Genomic DNA, 18,619 nt, shown 5'->3' with positions numbered 1-18,619 from the left:
TCTTCCTGTATTGTTCCAAGCGAGCAGAGACCAATTGTTGTACCTTGGATGGCCGCTCACAAGTTTTTAAGATCTCAGGCACTACACATTGAACTATGAGGTAAAACAGAAGCACTAAACATGTTACTAGGCCAATTAATTGGGATGTCCCATGTGACCATGACTCTAAGCCTCCAAATCAAGAAATCAAATCCCATGAGGTTTTTGGTTATACTTAAGCAGTCTCAGCATGTACCCTTTTTTTTTTCTTTTAATTCCATTGTTGTAAATATATCTACAACACAACTTTTGCAAATTCAACTTTTTACAGGTATATAACTTATTGACAGCAATTAGAATAATTAGCTGTGCAACCCTATCCTTAATCAATGCAGTATTTCCATCACAGTTCATGCCTCCTTTCTCCCTCCCTCCTGCCCCTGGTAACCACTAATAAACTTTGATCTCTATATATTTGCCTTTTCTTGTCTTTTTATATAAGTGAGGTCATACAATATTTGTCCTTTTGTGATTTGATGTATTTCATTCAGCATAATGTCTTCCAGCTCCATCCGTATTGTAGCATGTATCAAGACTTCATTACTCCTACTGACTGAGTTGTATTCCACAGTGTGTATGTACCACATTTTGTCTACCCATTCATCTGTTGATGGGCATCGTGGCTATTGTGAACAGTCTTGCAATGAATACTGGTGTACAAGTCTCTGTTTGAGTCTCTGCTTTCAAGTCTTTTGGGTACATACCTAGGAGTAGAATTGCTGGGTTATATGACAGTTCTAGTTTTAGTTTTTGAGGAACCACCACACTTTTCCACAAAGGCTGTACCATTTTGCATTCCCACCAGCAATGGGTAAGGGTTCCAATTTCCCCACATCCTCACTAATGTTTGTTATTTTCTGTTTTTGGTTTTTTTTTTTTTAATCTTAGCCATCTTAGTGGGAGTGAAATGGTATCTCATTGTGGTTATGATTTAAATCTCTCTGATGGCTCATGACACTGAGCGTCTTTTCATGTGTTTGATGGCTATTTGAATGTCCTCTTTGGTGAAATGTCTATTCAAGTCTTTGCCCATTTTATGATTGGGTCATTTATCTTTTAAGCTGTCAAAGTTTTATACATACTTTGGTTATGGAAAAAGAAAAGTCTTAACATGTTGAAACTTTAAAACAATGTTTTTACCACACAAGGTTTAGATTTAGGGGGAAAAAAAAAAAACTTAAAGTATTCCATACAGAAAATCTCAGCTAAAAGACAAGGACTGTGAAGAGTCCAAATGATGTGGCAAAATCATTCTATGACCAAGAAATGTCAGCTCAGATACGGATCACTCTAAGAGGAACCACCAGGCCCATGTGCAGGGTGATATATTTATCAGAAAATAACTCAGCATCTCCTAACCTTGGCAAGCTTAAAATTTTAGACCACCTCCTTTGGATCAGGTGGAAGAAATAACCAGAGAGTCCCCAAAACAAATCAGTGTGTCTTTGGTGTTAGGAATAAGTGAGAGATAATGAGTCTTGTTTTACCTTTTGAATTGCATTTGAATATTGAAAAGATTAGTATAAACACATAGCAAATATAATAAAGTATATAGGAACGCCACCCCAATTGTGGCTTTGAACTTGTGAGAATCCACAAATTATATCAGTCTACAAGAAGATAAGGAATTTACACCAGAATATAAATCAACTTTGTGACTAAGCACTATGCACAGTTGACTTTTTTGTGACTGTCAAGACTTTCTAGATGAAAGAAGCAGCACGTTGATTTATACTGTGGCCCAGGCTTCTTATCTTGGCCCAAATGATGACAAACAGTTTACAGACTGGCTACTTTATGTAACATTGTTAGAGAGTAATAAAGTGGGTATTTTCTATATTAACAGGCACGCCCATGGGACTCTGATGAACCTGTAACAGCTCTTTTTTCATTCTATGAAGCACCAACTCTCCAAAACCACTAAGAACTGAAACTTTCACTGTCTTATTCCAAAACTGAGGCACCGTCTCACCTAGACTATTGCAGAGCTTTCTAGCAGGTCCTCCTGGCTTTAAACTATGCTGACACACCCCCAAGCCAGACTCCACCCCACTGCTACAGGAATCTATAAAATATATCTGAACACTCACACCACACTTAAAATCTTCTCAGACCTCCTCAATGCATACTCCATTCGCTTTAAACTTTGAGTTTAATCCTCAACCATTCTCTCCCACCCCTCCACCCCTGTGATTATTAGTCATTCCCTAAACACATTATATATTTTTATCTGCCTGTGTTTTAACTCACATTACTTCCTCCATTTGGACTACTCTTCCCTCTCTCTCCACCTATACACTCCTCTCCGTCTTTAATAGCCCATTCAGATAATACCACCTCTGAAAATCTCACCAGCTATCCCAGAAAGAACAACATATTCAGACCCTCTCTGGGAGGCAGTACTTGCTGTAATTACCTGGGCCGGTTCACAAACCTCATTCTACAACTCCTGTCTGTATAAGAGATGTATTTAACATCTCTGTGCTCTAGTTTCCCCACCTGTAAAGTGAGGACAGTAACAGTACTTCCTTCGTAGGATTAATGTGAAGATTAAATTAGCTAATCCATGAAAGCATTTAGCACAGTACCTTGCATAGAGTAAACATTCAATAAATTATTGTGTTACAAAACATTTGTTTTCATCTCTCTGGTATTACATTGTATCATACTTCATTGTTTTTATGTCTGTTTCCTTCAGTGTATTGTAAGCTTTTGAAAGGTAAACCCTTAATGGGTCTCATTTATCTTCCCACCTCTATCCTTAGCACAAGGAGCCCTGGTGGCACAATGATTAAGTGCTCGGCTGTTAATCGAAAGGTTGGCAGTTTGAACCTACCCAGCAGCTCCATGGAAGAAAGACATAGCGATCTGCTCCCGTAAAGATTACAGCCCAGAAAACCCTATGGAGCAGTTCTACTCTGTCACATTGGGTCACTCTTGAGTCAGAATCGACCCAACAGCACACAACAACAACATGGCTGGATAAGGCCAGAAAAAGGCTGACACACTCTCCATGGCCTAGAAGGCAGCTCAGAAAGGGACTCCAGGCCTAAACTCCCTGGCTTAACTCCCTGTGATGACAGAAGAGCCACCGCCCTCAAATCAGTCTTCTCTCTTTCCCCTGGAAAGTCTCTGTGCTTTCCCACCTCCATTCTTGATTCCTTAAAATGGAAAAGCAGAGCTGCCCCCTCTCCAGCACCACTGACCCCATGGTTGAGTTCTAGAGGGTGTTGAACCCTCAGATCTGGAGGAGCCTGGCACACTGGAGACAACACTGGACTTGCCAGCAAAAGGCCTTAGCTGGGTTCCTAGCTCAGCCACTTGTCAGCTTTGTGACCCTGGGCAACCCCTAAACATTACCATTTCCTTATCTATAAAATGTGTGTACCATCTTCACCGAATTGTTAAGGAGAATAAGCAAGCAATACAAGAGGGTATACCTTACATTCCAAAGCACTAAACAAATATCAAAAGCTATTATTAGGTAACAGTAAAAAGTACTAATTACCAAGTACTTACTCCCTGACAGGCACTGTGCTAAGTGTTTTTCATATTATCTCATTTAATTCTTATAACCAATGTGGTAGCTAGTATTATCCCCTGCAGTAATTAGAGTTCTGGTAAGCAAGAGGGACAGATTCTGGCTTAAGTGGAAAAAAAAGACAAAGATGAAGAAGTACCAGCAGTAGAAGGAGGAGGAGGAGAAGGGTAGATTTTTTTTAAAGATACTGGAGTTGCTCAAAGAACTAATGAATCTCTAAGCATCCAGCCCCAGCTGGGCAGGGAATGAGGGCAGCCCCAGGAACTGCAGCAGCAGCAGGCATTGTTGGACATTCCCTCCACAACACTAACATTAAGACGCCTCAGTGCCAATGAGCCCCTCTCTCTGGGTTTCAAATTCCTGGGCAAGAGAAGTTAGTTGACCTAAGTCAATCATTCTGCCCAGGGAAAAGAAATGCATGGTGCAGATACCCGCACCACTGCAAAGAAGGGGGAATTGTTTTGTAAGTCAATCAAAACCAGCTGCTGTTAACTGATTCATGGTAATCCTACGTATGTCAGAGTGGAACTGCGCTCCCTAGGGTTTTCAATGGCTGATTTTTCAGAAGTGGGTCACCAGGCCTTTCTCCTGAGGTACCTCTGGGTGGACTTGAACTTCCAACCTTTGGGTTAGCAGCCAAGGACATTACCATTTGCACCACCCAGGTACTCCTTGTAAGCCAACAAACTAGTCTTAAAGGAGTCTACTACATTCTTATTTCACAGGTGAAAACTGTGACATTAGCAACATTAAAGAATTCACCCAAGGTCCTGTGGCTTGTAATTTGTGGAGCCAGGTGTCAACCCAGTTCTGTACTATTAAAAGCAAGAACTCTGGAAATCTCCACTATACTATTTTCCAATGAAATGGGTCCAGGAAACTACACCATGAATATTTTCACAAAGTTGTCAAATATAAACAAACATTCCTTCTTCATTATCTTAAGAGGCCCTCTGCTGGGTGACAGAAGAGTTACAGTGCCGGGGTTTGAATTCTGCCTTTTTGGCTGTGACTGTGAACAAGTTGCTTAAATTCTTTGGGCTTCTTTGTTGTTGTTGCAAGGATTAAGTGAGTTAATATCAGCAAAAGACTTAAAACTATGCCTGGAACATAAGATGAAGAATAGTCAGCACAACAGTAAAAAAAGAGCAGAGTTGGAGGAATTACACTACCTGATTTACAATCTTAAAACAAAGCTACAGTAATCAAGACCGCACAGTATTGGTTAAAGAATAGACACAGAGATCAGTGGAGCAAAATAGAGAGCCCAGAAATAGATGTATACAAGTAAACAATGACAATTCAATGGAAAAGGGATAGACTTTTCAACAAATGGTGCTGGAACAACTGGACATCCATATACAAAAAACTTGAGCCTAAACACATACCTTATACCTCTCACAGAAGTTAAGTAAAAATAGATTACAGACCTAATGTAAAATACAAAACTATAAAACTTATAGATGAAAACAGAAGAAAAGATAGGGTAAGCCTGGTTATGGAGATGAGTTTTTAGATACAACACCAAAATAAAAAATAGATAAATTGATCTTATTGAAATTAAAAGCTTTTGCTTTGCAAAAGACCCTATTAAAAAAGGAAAAGACAAGCCACAGACTGAGAAAATATTTGCAAAACACATATCTCATGAAGGACTCGTATTCAAAACACATAAAGAACTCTTAAAACTCAAAATAAATACAAATACAACTGAAAATGAGCAAAAAATATGAACAAACATCTCACCACAGAAGACATACAGATAGCAAATGAGCATATCAAAATATGCTCAACATCATTTGTCATTAAGGATAACAAATAAAAACAACAATTAGACACCACTACACACCAGTTAGAATGGCTAACATCCAAAACACTGACAACACCTAGTGCTGGTGAGGATGTGGAGCCACAGGAACGCCCATTCACTCCTGGTGGGAAAGAAAAATGGTGCAGTCATTATGAATGCCAGTTTGGTAAGTTCTAACAAAGCTAAACATAGTGTTACTATATGACCCAGCAATTGTGCTCCTCAGTATTTACCCAACTGTTTTGAAAACTTATTGCCACACAAATACCTTCATGTGAATGTTTATAGCACTTTTATTCATAATCGCCAAAAACTGGAAACAACCAAAATGTCCTTCAAAAGATGAATAGATAAACTGTGGTACATCCATACGATGGAATATTACTCAGCAATAAAAGGAAATCAGCTATCAAGCCATGAAAAGACATGGATAAATATTAAATGCATATTTCTAATTAAAAGAAGCCAATCTGAAAAGCTACATACTATTTTAATTCCATCACATTCTGGAAAGGACAAAACCATAGGCACAGTTAAAAGTTTAATTGGTTGCCAGGTGTTGGGATTAGGGTGGGAGAAGTGAGTTGAATAGGTGAAACACAGGTGTCATGGATTGAATTATGCACCCCCCCCCCAACCCCCCCAAAGAAAAAATCTGTCAACTTGGCTAGGTCATGATTCCCAGTATTGTATGACTGTCCACCATTTTGTCATCTGATATGATTTCCCTATATGTTATAAATCCTGTCACTATGATGTAATGAGATGGATTAGTAGCAGTTACATTGATGAGATCTACAAGACTGGATAGCATCTTAGGCCAATCTCTTATGAGATATAAAAGAGAGAAGCGAGCAGAGAGACATGGTGGACCTCATGCCACCAAGAAAGCACTGCTGGGAGCAGAGCATGTCCTTTGTAACTGGGGTCCCTGTGTGGAGACGCTCCTATTCCAGGAGAAGTTTGATGAGAAGGCTGACAGAGAAAGCCTTCTCCTGGAGCTGACACCCTGAATTTGGAGTTTTAGCTTACTCTACTGTGAAGAAATAAATTTCTCTTTGTTGAAAACATCCACTTGTTGTATTTCTGTTATAGCAGCACTAGATGTCTAAGACAACAGAAAAATTTTAGGGCAATGATACCATTCTATATGAGACTGTAATGATGGATATATGACAACTGTATCCACCATTACAAAACCCATTGAAATTTACAGCACAGAGTGAACCTTAACGTATGCAAATTTTTCAAAAGCCATTTAGAAGATGGGAGAACAGCAGGATGGAATGTAACATGTAACAAAATAATCTAACTTTATTATAAATGTATGAAACAACCTCAGTGAAGAGGGTATGAGGGAAAGATGATGACATAAGTAACTTTGAAAACAAGTGGAGTCTATAAAAGTAAAGGCAAGAGTAACTGCTCATAAACACTGTCTCTGCTTGATAAAATTGTGTTCCATGGGAGTTGTTGTTGTTGCTAGCTGCCATTGAGTCGACCCTCAACTCATGGCGACCCCATGCCCAGCAGGATCAGACTATTGTGACCCACAGGGTTTTCGTTAGCTAGTTTTTCAAAAGTAGATTGCCAGGCCTTTTTTCCTAGTCTCTCTTAGTCTAGAAGCTCTGCTGAAACCTGTTCAGCATCATGGTAACATATAAGCCTCCCCTTACAGATGGGTAGTGGCTGTGCTTGAGATGCATTGGCCAGGAATTGAACCCAGATCCCATACAGAAGGCAAGAATTCTACCACTGAACTACCTCCTGCGGTCTGTGGGGGTACAGGTTAACAAGTCTGATGTTGCTGTGCATCTATACTGAAATTAAACCTTTAAGTAAATGGGTGACAGATGGTGAGAGCCAAGTTTATCACTGTTTCAGCAGTTTACAGATAATGGGAGGAGGCTAGAATGTTCCATATGCTGACGGATTAGAGTTGAGGACACCATTATAAACTCATGTTTTGCTTAATACAGAGAGAGATGGTTACATACAGAAACATCTATAGATGTGTGTATGTGCACAGACCAATATATATAAATGTATTTCCTTGCTCTGCCAGATGAGAGTCCCTAGAAACAGCAGCAGCCCGTTGGCAACAAGCACATCTAGTACCCATATCTTGGTTTCTAATACTATTCCCCAATAAAAGGAACCAGGGCTCCTTAAAGAAATGGTTGGTTCTATAACTGGGACAGGAAATATGCAAAATGAGCATGGAGCATCTTAGAGTGTCAGAGAGTAAGGAAGTGCTCAAAAAGGCTCACAATGATAGGGGACATAGGAGCCAACTGATGGAGCTCCCAATGGTCAAAACTGGAGCAATCTGAGCAACAAAGTAAAGTAGCATTGGATTATAACCCAAAATAGAAGATGAATCTCCATGAGCCCATACTTACATAAATAAGCGAATGACTGCTTAAAGAAATAAATGGGAGAGAAGAGACATTTCCCACACAGAAGAATTCCAAAGAATGTATGTAGCTACTCCACCCTCGAAGAGGTGAATCATGGAACAACCACAAGGGATACGATGAGAATGCTGACACACTGTGAAAGATGCAACCAATGTCTCTGAACAATATGTATGGAAACTGTTAAATGGGAACCAAATTTGCTGTGTAAACTCTCAAAGAAAACACAATAAAATATTACGTAAAAAAAAAAAAGAGGGGAAGCATAGTTCCCCACTTTTTAAGTGTGAGCTTCATATACTTTCTACCAAAGAGCGCAGTATGGAGGGGAAGGGATGATAGTAACCTTACAGGAAAGAAACCTGATAAATACAACCTTAGCCAGGTGATGAAGGTCAACATCAATAGTGAGAAGCTATGTTGACAGTAAGTAGTCGTGATATGAAGTGATGAGAATGGCACTCTACTTTTGTGGGCTTCTTCTAACTGTGAGAAGCAACAGATAAATCCCAACAGAGGTGCATTCTACAAAATACCTGACCACTGCTCCTCAAAACTGTCGAGGTCATTGAAAACAAGGGAAGTCTGAGAAACTGCCACAATCAAAAACAGCCTAAGAAGGCATGACGAGTACTCTGCCCTATAGGGTCACGATGAGTTGGAATCAACTTGAAGGCAAAGGGTAAAGATGGTGGCAGTGGTGGTTTTCATGGATCCAGAAAGAAAAGATTTGCTAAGCAGGCCTCCTATTCTTCCTGCAGGAATTCAGTTCCACAGCCCCACAAAATAAGCTGTCACTGTGTTGGTCACACACCACACATTCCTTACAGGAATAGCCCTTTCAGTTACTTTAGGGACTAACACTGGTGACTTTTAGGGAGGAGGGGCAGGACTCCATTCCAACAAAAGGCATGGTGACCCCACACATCCTTCCAAGCAAAGGCACTGGAAGAGCCGACAAACAAAAAAATTGGTGGAAATATAAGGATTTCAATAGAGAGATGCTTTGTAATCAGATGGAAATTATGACCCAGGGCCTGACCCCACATATCAGCTGCCAGATGACCTTAGAAACCCCAGACGTCAGAGCGATGGTTTTGTTAAGAGGTAGCACTCCCTCATGTATTGAGTGAGGGGAATGCTGCTTTCAGTTTCCTTTCTTCAAGTCTTAAATCCTCTCTACAAGAAAAATCTCCTGTCAGGCTGACCAACACCAACCATGGGTACTCTTCAGCTCTCCCCCACAATGAGCAGATCAACACAGGGGGTCAAGTCCTCATCTCCCGCCAGACCATAGCACAAGCCTGCTGCAGCCACATGTAAGCAAGCACCAGGCAAAGTACTTTGAATGTGGATGCTTCAACAAGTGCAAAAAAAGCCCCAGGGTTACAATCACATTTCATTAATGAAACACAAATAAGCAGGGACTGTGCCGGGTGGGTGCTTAATTTACAACAATTTCCAAACACCAATCTTCTCCCATGCCTGGCTGGACTGGAGAGTGTCATTTGGTTCATTATGACACACCCCGAAAGTGGAAGCTCGGATACAAAGTAGCATCTTAAATGCAGTGCGTTTCTGAGGACTTCAATTAACAACCCGAGTTTTTCCAGGGTTCCACTGCTTTAGAAGCGACGAGAGTGCCCTCTTGTGGGAGAGACAGAGCTCTGCATACAGGGTGTAAACCTGTGAGCAACACCACACTAAATTGGCCAACGCAGGTTTGACCCATGCAGTTGGTTCCTGCACTCTGTTTTCTGCTTTTTATAACCTTGAAGATGTTCCAAGAGAATTGTCCACTCATGTAAGTACAAGAAAATCCCTGGGGGAAATAAATAGCCTGTTTTCAGGCAGACCGGGCCAGGTTCCATTTGCTTCTCTCAGCATCTGCCTGGGTTTGTAGCTCACGCTCAGGACTGAAAAGCCATCCTACCTGCAGACCACAGGCTGACCTCTCGGCACCACTAACAAAGAGCAAGCCAACACTTTGGCCCAGCAGGAAAGTAGCAAAGATCTTAAGAACACACCAAAATTGAAAAAGTTGCCCGTTTCCAAGGGGCCCACCTTTAGATAAACACCCAAAAGGGGAAGATTCCCTGATTTTAACAGACCACTTTCTCAGGGCTGGCAGCCTAGAGCATAATCTCAAACAGAGGAAAAGGAGGAGAAGTGAGCGGATTCAGAGGACTGGTCTGATGCAGAATAGAACCATCCCCTGTTTAGGTCAGCTCATTAGAAGGGAAAAATAAACAGCTCAAACAAAGCCACGGTTATTGTTTTAAACAAAACATATTTCTTTTGTTTAAGAGTTAGCAGCACAGGAGGAGGTACACCAACAACAAAATACAGAAAAGTCTGGCTCATGAGGGTAAGAACTGGACACTTTTTGCCCAAACTCGTTCCATGTTTTATTGAAATGAAGGAGGAATATGCCCAATTGAAATCCCCTCCCCAAAATGGGTTTGGTAGCTGGATGCAGCCCTTGGTCTGATTTGCATGCACAGGTGAGCCCCTGGGGTGGGAGCAGCTCTCAGGGGTGCTATGTCTCCCCAGGGGCTCACGGGTACTTTCTAGCCAGCCTACAGGTTTACTGGGGCCCTGGGGAAGAAGGAAAGGAGTGCCTGGCTTAGTGGCAGTTATTCCAGCAGCAATTAGGGAAGGGCAGGGGAGGAGAACAGTACCACTAGTGTCCTTCAAGAACAAGCAACTTCATGTGACATATAAATAGGTAAGAGCCACAAGTAAATATATTCACAACTGCATTCAAAGAAAATCAAATTAAAAAAATGAAGTTACATCATTTTTTCACCTATCAGATTGGCAAAATGAAAAAGAATGGCATACTCACTACTGAAGAAAATCTGAGGAAAGTGATATCAGAAGCCACTGCTAAGGGGAATGTAAAAGGAGGCAACCTTTCTGGAGACCAGATGCATCCAAAACCTTAAAAACTGTGCATATCTTTAAAAAACAAAATATAAAAAAACTTGCCATTGGGTCAATTCCACTTATTGCAGCCCTACGTGTGTCAGAGTAGGACTGTGTTCTGTAGGGCTTTTAATGGCTGTTTTTTCTGAAATAAATCACCAAGACTTTCTTCTGAAGTGCCATTGGGTAGACTGGAACCTTCGGCCTTTCTCTTAGCCACGGAGCGCATTAACTCTTCGCACTACCCAGGGATTCTGTGAATACTTTTGTATTGTTTATTGCATGCCATTGAATCCATTCCGACTCATAGCAACACGACAGAGCAGAGTAGAAGGCCCTATAAAGTTTCCTAGGCTGTAATCTTTACAGGAGCAGATCACCAGGTCTTGTTTCCCATGGAGTAGCTGGTGGGTTCAAATTGCCAACGTTTTGGTTAGTAGCAGAGCACTTAATCATTATGCCACCAATGTTCCTTGTGTATACCTTAAGACCCAGCCATTCTCTTCTGGGCATTCAAAAGGAAGTTAGCCTTTTCCAATATAAAGATTCCTTTTCCAAAAGTTTTTGAACGACCACATAATAGACCTTACACCTTTAGTGTCAATAAAATGGGACATAAATACATAATTCAATAGCTAAAAACCAAACGCATTGCCATCAAGTCAATTCCAACTCATGGTGACCCCGTGTGCTCCACAGGGTTTTCTTTGCTGTAATCCTTACAGAAGCAGATCACCAGGCCTTTCTTTCATGGCACCACTGGGTGGACTCAAGCCATTGACTTTAGGTTTGTAGTCAAGCACAAACCATTTGCGCTGCCCAGGGACCTTATGGAGCCCTGGCAGTGCAGTGGTTAAGTGCTCAACTGCTAACTGAAAGGTCAGCAGTTTGAACCCACCAGCTGCTCCATGGGAGAAAGACGTGAAAGTCTGCTTCCATAAAGACTACAGCCTTGGAAACCCTATGGAGTCGGAATTGACTCAACAGCAATGGGTTTGATATTTTGGATTTTGGGACTTATAATCCAATAATTAGGAGAATTGGCAGAACCTTCAGATCTTTTATCCGATTTCCCAGGAGAAGTGGGCTATGGCTAACTCCATGATCAGGAACCTCTGACCAAAGCTCAAAATGATCTGTCATGTTTCAAGGTACCTCGTGTCATGAGTTCAGAGTCATACATAGGCATTTTATTTCCAACTGGATTGTTTACAGTCTGCCTGGATCTTCTGTTTCTGCCAGGAGGCCAAGGTCAACACCCTCAGTGTGCATTCTCCTTGGCACTGCCTCAACCTCAGTTCTGGGGTCACACAGATGCCTTATATCATACTACAAAAGGCTTGCAGGCACTTTGGAATCTAGGAAAGTGTCCATCTTCACAGAGTGGGATGCTTTATAAGCAAAACCGCGACCCTGTCATCTAGAGGAATTCCCCAAAGGTATATGGTGTGTACAGGCAGATTGCGTGATCATGGACCTCATCACCCACCTGGTGGGACACGCTTTGAAGAATATTTCCTATGCTTCTGAAGGAACCTGGACAGTCATGAGGCATTGTTAAGGGCTGCTGCTGGGCTCTTCTAGAATGGATCAGCCGTGTCCTTGGAAAAGCAAAGAGCTAGAAGCCCAAGTAACATTTAAGACATGACAATGACAAATAGGCATGAATAATAAATGCCTTCAAAAATACAATCTTCCAGGGGGGACTTTATTTACTCACTTGGCCTTTTTGTTGTTGTTGTTCTTTCTTCAGCTCTCAAAGAGGATTTAATCCCTTTGACAAATTTTTTCACTCAGAGGGAGACAAAATGAATCCATGGCGGAAGGGGAAATGTTCCTTCATTAATCAGGTGCAATATCTCTCATAAATCATTACAAATTTCAATCTCTCCCTTGAGTAGTCAAGGGGAAAGAGCACTGGAGCAGGAGTCAGGGAGCTGGGATTCTTGTCTGGCACTTAAGAACTGGCTCTGTGACCTTGGGTCTCATTTGCTTTTTGGAGCCTTGGATTCATTCTCCAGGCTCCGTTCCAAGATCCTTTGGAAGGTGAATACAGGAAAAGATATGTAGCAGGGGCTGGCACTGCTGCGCCCATATATTCTCGACCTTTGTTACTTCAGTAAGGAGCCCTGATGGTACAACAGTTAAGCACTCGGTTGCTAACTGAAAGGGTGGTGGTTCAAACAGCCAGCAGTTTGCATTGTGGAGAAAGACCTAGCAATCAGCTCCCATAAAGATTATAGCCTAGAAAACATTACAGAGTAGTTCTACTCTGTCACATGGGGTTGCTATGAGTGGAAATCGACTAAATGGCATCTGACAACAACAACAACCATTTCAGTGTCCACTTGCCTGCCCTCCACTGCCAGCCCCTGCATCTCTTTGCCCAAGGCTGCTTTGGCCAGCGGATCCTTTACTTCCCTTGTGGGATAACTCGATCCACCTGTGCTACACCATTTCCCAGCCTTCCTAAGTGGGATTGAGCTCCTGTTGCCCACAGGGCCCACTGGCTTAATATGATACACTCTGTCTCATGTCTCACTCCCCTATCAGTGTTTCCTAGGATCAGCTTCCATATAAGGCACTTGTACTGGAACCCTTCTCTTAAGTTCTGCTTGTACCAGAATCCAAACTAAGGCAAGGGACTCAGGGGCTCAAGTGTCCACATGGTCTGTCCTTATATCTTCCATCCAACTTTGTGAGGTAAGAAATTGGCAATTTTCTCCAGGGCTGAGCCTAGTGCAAACTTTTGAAAGTGACGAAGTTTGCCTTTGATTTCTTCTACCTAACATATCAAGGAGCCCTGGTGGCACAGTCGTTAAGAGCTTGGTTGCTAACCAAAAGATCAGCAGTTTCAATCTACCAGCTGCTCCTTGGAAACCCTATAGGGCAGTTCTACTCCTTCCTATAGGTGCACTGGAAGGCAACAGGGTTTTTTTTTTTTTTTTTAACATATCAAAGCAATCCTATTGGCTCCTCCAGATTCCCAGACATCCCCACCAAGGTGCCACCAGTAAGTGCAGAATTTGGGGGCCACAATCCCACATCCTCAGGACCCTACTCCCTCTATGTTGTTGTTAGCTGTTGTCAAGCTGGCCCGACTCATAGCAATTCCATGTACAAGATTGGACAGTTGTGATCTACAGGGTTTTCATTAGCTGTTTTTTTGTTTGTTTGTTTTGGGGGGTAGATCACCAGGCCTTTCTTTCTAGTCTTAATCTGGAAGCTTAGCTGAAACCTGTTTATCATCATGGTAACATAGATGCCTCCACTGACGGATAGATAGGTGGTGGCTGTACACGGGTGCACTGGCCAGGAATCAAACCTGGGTCTCCTGCATGACAGGCAAGAATTCTACCACTGAACCACCACTGCCTCTTAGAGGTTCAAATACCAGGAGTGCCTTGCTATGCAGCAAACTGAAGGGGAGATTTGGTTGAAAATTCAGGGGGCAATCACTTCTCTTCCAAGTAGTTGAAATGTCAGGGTTACAGTCTGACTTTTAAGAAGGGTGCTAAACCCCCAGCTCTGCTAAGACCCAGGCAACCCTGGCTTGGCAAAAACAGGCTCGACGGCAGCCAAGATTTTCTGAAATAGCCACCTCCTGTTTCCAGCCTGCTGGTGCATCCAGGTCACTATGGGATCCTCACTGGGGAAACCCGTGCACTAGATCTGCAGTGCTGTAATGTCACCATCCAGATAAGACCAAAGAGGGGACCATGAGGAATGGACACTGTTTGGGGACAGACCTGCCAGGGCTTCATCAATCCCCACAGTCACACATCTGGTAAAGGTCCACAGTGTCCTATAAGCACAAGCCGTGCTCAGAGGGAACCTATCAGACCTGTTCAGGCAGCACTGCTTTTCCAGGGAAGGGGGCAGGAAACAGGTGCTTCTGAGGAAAATCCACAGGGAGGTTGTGATGAAGGGGGAATGTGCTGAGACTTCAAAGAAATGCCACTTGATGGCAACGGGTTTGGGGTTTTGTTTTGTTTGTTTGTTTGTTTTTAGAGTTCACCTGGAGCCCTGGTGGCATAGTGGTTAAGAGCTTGGCTGCTAACTAAAAAGTTGGCAGTTCAAATCCACCAGCCTCTCCTTGGAAACCCTATGGGGCAGCTCTACCCTGTCCTATAGGGTCACCATGAGTTGGAATCAACCTGATGGAACGGGTTTGGTTTAGATTGGTTTAGAGTCCAGCCAGGCTGCAACACGCACAGATTTCACATCACAGAAGGAACAGTTAACCTGATTTATCACTGCTGCCCTGACTTGACACTCTGAAAGGAGAGAGTAAGCAGGAACCAAAGAGAAAAGCTTCAAGGGGAAAAGTGAAGTCAAATGGGAAGAACTGTGCCTTTCACAACCAAGCTCTCCATGTAAGAGCCAGCCCACGAGAGTAACAGGGCCTCGGCTGGGGAAGATGCCATAAAGAGCCTCTTACAGAGGTTCTTGAAGAGGAATGTAAAAAGAAAGTATAGGATCTTGAGCACTACCAGGGCTTAGAGACAATCCAGCCCAGTCTCCTCCCACTGCAGAGAAGGAAAATACAGTCCAGAAACATGCAGGCCCAGCTGTGGTCACTCTGTCAGCACGCCGAAGAGCTATGCTCAGTCCCTAAGTCTGACCAACAGATCCTAAGGGGGGCTCTTTCTACTGCCATACTGCTCCTAACAGTACCAACTGCTGTCAAGTTGATTCCAACTCATGACATCCCCATGTGTGTCAGGATAGAATGGTGCTCTGCAGGGTTTTCAATAGCTGATTTTTCTGAATTGTATTGCCAGGCCTTTATTCCAATGAGCCTCTGGATGGACTCAAACCTCCAACTTTCAATTAGCAGCCAAGCATGTTAACCACCCAGGGGCTCCTACAGGATACAAACTCAGATTATTCCTATGCTCTAGAGAGCAATCTCACTGTATTATTCAGGAAATGGTCATCCAACATACCAAACAACTCCTGATACCCCTCCTTTGCTTACGGACCTGCTCATAGACTAACAGGAAATGCCAGATTCCTTGGGAATATAGTCTTTTTCACCGCACTGTAGAGAGTAACCTTCGTCTATGAAAGAGCCTTTTAATCTAATGCCTGGACATGGCTGACTGAAACCAACCATGAGCTGTTCCTTACTTTGCTTGGTTGATCGCTTATTAAGGCAAAACCCTGCATGTTTGTATTTCAAACAAAAATTATCTGACCACCACATGTCAGGCACACAGACAAGAAGAGATTCAGGCCTCTAAGGCCCCACAGGCCAGAAAGGCAGGCAGAATCACCAGCAACACCTTCGCCATTCAGGGTGTGAATACCAGGCATCAGGATCCCTGGGTGGTGCAAATGGTTAGCCCATCGGTTGCTAACCAAAAGGCTAACAGTTCAAGTCCACCCAGAGGTGCCTAGGAAGAAAAACCTGGTGATCTACTTCCAAAAAATCAGCCACTGAAAACTCTGTGGAACACAGTTCTCCTCTGACATGCTTGGGGTCACTATAAATCAGAATCAACTCAATGGCAGCTGGTTGTTTTTGTTTGTTTGTTTTTAACCAGGCATCATATACTGTGCTCCAAGCTTTACAGGAATTATCTGAGCTGATTCTTATGACAGCATTGAGGCAGGTATTGTTACTCCCATTTCACAGATGAAGAAGCTGAGGCTTAGAAAATGTAATAGCCTTGACTGCGGTTACACAGCTAGTCACTGGGAGAAGCTGAAGAGGAAACACAAGTCTGCCTGATTCTAAGCCTTTGCTATCCTGCCTCCCAAATGAATACATATTTTCACTCATTTATTTAATCTCTATCTTGGAGCAGAATAAATGTAACACTGTGATACATGAATAAATGGAAAAGCTGTATTGGAAAGGTGTATTGGAAAAGATCTGGTGGATTGGGGAGGGCTTATGAGACAGAAGGAGCCCTGGTGGCACATTGGCTACAGCGATCAGCTGCTAACTGAAAGGTCAGTGGTTCAAACCCACCAGCCGCTCGGTGGGAGAAAGATGTGGCAGGCTACTTCCGTAAAAATTTACAGCCTTGAAAACACTATGGGGCAGTTCTCTGTTCTACAGGGTCACACTATGAGTCAGAATCGACTTCACGGCAGTGGGTTTGATTTTGAGTTTTATGAGAGAAGACAAGTTACTGTGGCCTCTGAGCCCCTGGAGGACAGGAGGTGTGTCCCGGAAGAGAAAATTAACACACATTCCTGTGGCTCAGGGGACAGCTAGTGTCAACAGCCTAAATGCGCACACAGGGCCTAGGGTTGCCCCCAAAAAATGTACTTTGCAAAAAACTACCCAAACCAAACCCACTCACAGCGACTCTGTGGGACAGTGTAGAATTGCCCCATAGGGTTTCCAAGGTTTCCCAAGGCTATAAATCTGTACAGAAGCAGAATGCTACATCTTTCTCCCACCTTTGCAAAAAAAAAAAAAGAGAGAGCACTGGAATTTCCCAGCATTTGTTCATACATTGTGGCAAGTGTCTGAGCTCTCTTTGAGAGAGGGGAAGCAAATGATAATCATAATAATAAAAGTTAAAATATTGGAATAAAAAAATTCAAACACATCTGCCCTAAAGTGGCAACCTGGTTGCCCAAAAGGGGAAAAATAGATCAAATATGAAGATGAAACCCCAAAGTAAAATAGAATCCTCAAGCCTAAGACCCCTCACAGCCCTGCCATCTAAGAATTCTTAGACCATTCTCTCCAGCTGTGATTAGCAGGTGGGTTTTTCGCAACCCAGGGCTTTCCAGAAAAAAAAGACACTTTGGGGAAATAAAAATTCACATTAACAGCTAGCTCTTCAGGATATGAAGCATTCATCTTAAGGGTTCAACTTTTAGATACCTTCAGTAAGTTAACTTTGTGTTCGGATTCACCTTCAAAATTTCTCCACTGAAGGTTAACGGGACATTAACCCATTTTATAGCCGAGGAAGCAAATCCATCCAGAACACTCCTGCAGTCACAGTGTGCAGAATGAGACACAACTGGCAGTGTTGTACCGGAAGCACAATCATAAAAATGGCATGGTGGGGGCATCCGACTTCCTCTAACTTCCCAAGGGGGAAGGAGAATCAAGGTCAATAGCCCAAGGCTGATTCCTATGAGGTCAGACTTACCTCCTCTTGCCAGCCCTTTTTTACCAATTCTGATACTGACTGTTCCTCCCACGGCACTCTCTACTTCTCTGCTGTATTTGATAATTCACTGCGATGGCCACAGAAAACTCACAGATAATACTCGTGACTATGAGGCTTAAGGAGAGTAAAAAACTTAACAGGTTACAATTCAGGTTCAGGAATGCTCAGGATACAGTTCTTTGATCAGAACAGCCTCTTTTCATCGGTGCCCACAGGCCGGTCTCTCCCTGGCCTTTGGGCCCTAGGCCTGGCCCCTGCTCTGCTTGGGCAAGTGTTACAAAGCTCTTTTAATTCTGCCAATTAGTGCCCAGAGGAAACCCACCCCACCAGTAAGGCTTGGCCCAAAGGCACTCAGGTCTGGCTCTGTGGGTCAGCAAACCTGGAGGCATCCTACTCTGCCAGCGAGCCTCTTGCCCGCATGTGCTCAGCTTTCTTGCTCCATAGGCTGGGCCATCTCTTGCCGGTCTCCTGGTCCTTCTGCCACTGCTTCTTGCCGTCTACAGTGTTACAGTTCCCTCTCTCTCTTTGTCTCCTGTTTCCAGGAGCTTCTTGGCACAGGGATCCCAGGTCTAAAAGACACACACACACCACTCCTGGCTCTTCTTGGTGGTGGTGAGGTCCTCTCCTCCTGCCTCTGAGATGGCTCATTTTACAGGGTGGCAAAACCGGCCAATCCCTTTGTTAGGGTTCCACAGACCTTATTTGCATGGTTCCACTCCCATACAGGTACCATGAACTT

At 43.1% G+C, this 18,619-nt stretch overlaps 1 protein-coding gene and 1 non-coding gene across 3 annotated transcripts in view; both read right to left on the bottom strand.

The window, feature by feature from the left end:
* The window catches only part of ST6GALNAC3 (ST6 N-acetylgalactosaminide alpha-2,6-sialyltransferase 3), a 637,986-nt gene that overhangs the window by 538,715 nt on the left and 80,652 nt on the right, over positions 1–18,619 (bottom strand). The gene's annotated exons all lie outside the window — the stretch shown is intronic.
* TRNAD-GUC (transfer RNA aspartic acid (anticodon GUC)) lies at positions 14,040–14,110 on the bottom strand. The gene has a single exon. It is a non-coding gene; the product is annotated as a tRNA-Asp (tRNA).

The sequence above is a fragment of the Elephas maximus genome, chromosome 3, assembly GCF_024166365.1.
Source record: "Elephas maximus indicus isolate mEleMax1 chromosome 3, mEleMax1 primary haplotype, whole genome shotgun sequence".
Lineage (NCBI taxonomy): Eukaryota > Metazoa > Chordata > Mammalia > Proboscidea > Elephantidae > Elephas > Elephas maximus.
Note: the sequence above shows the minus strand (reverse complement) of the source record. Positions and strands in the feature narration are given on the sequence as shown.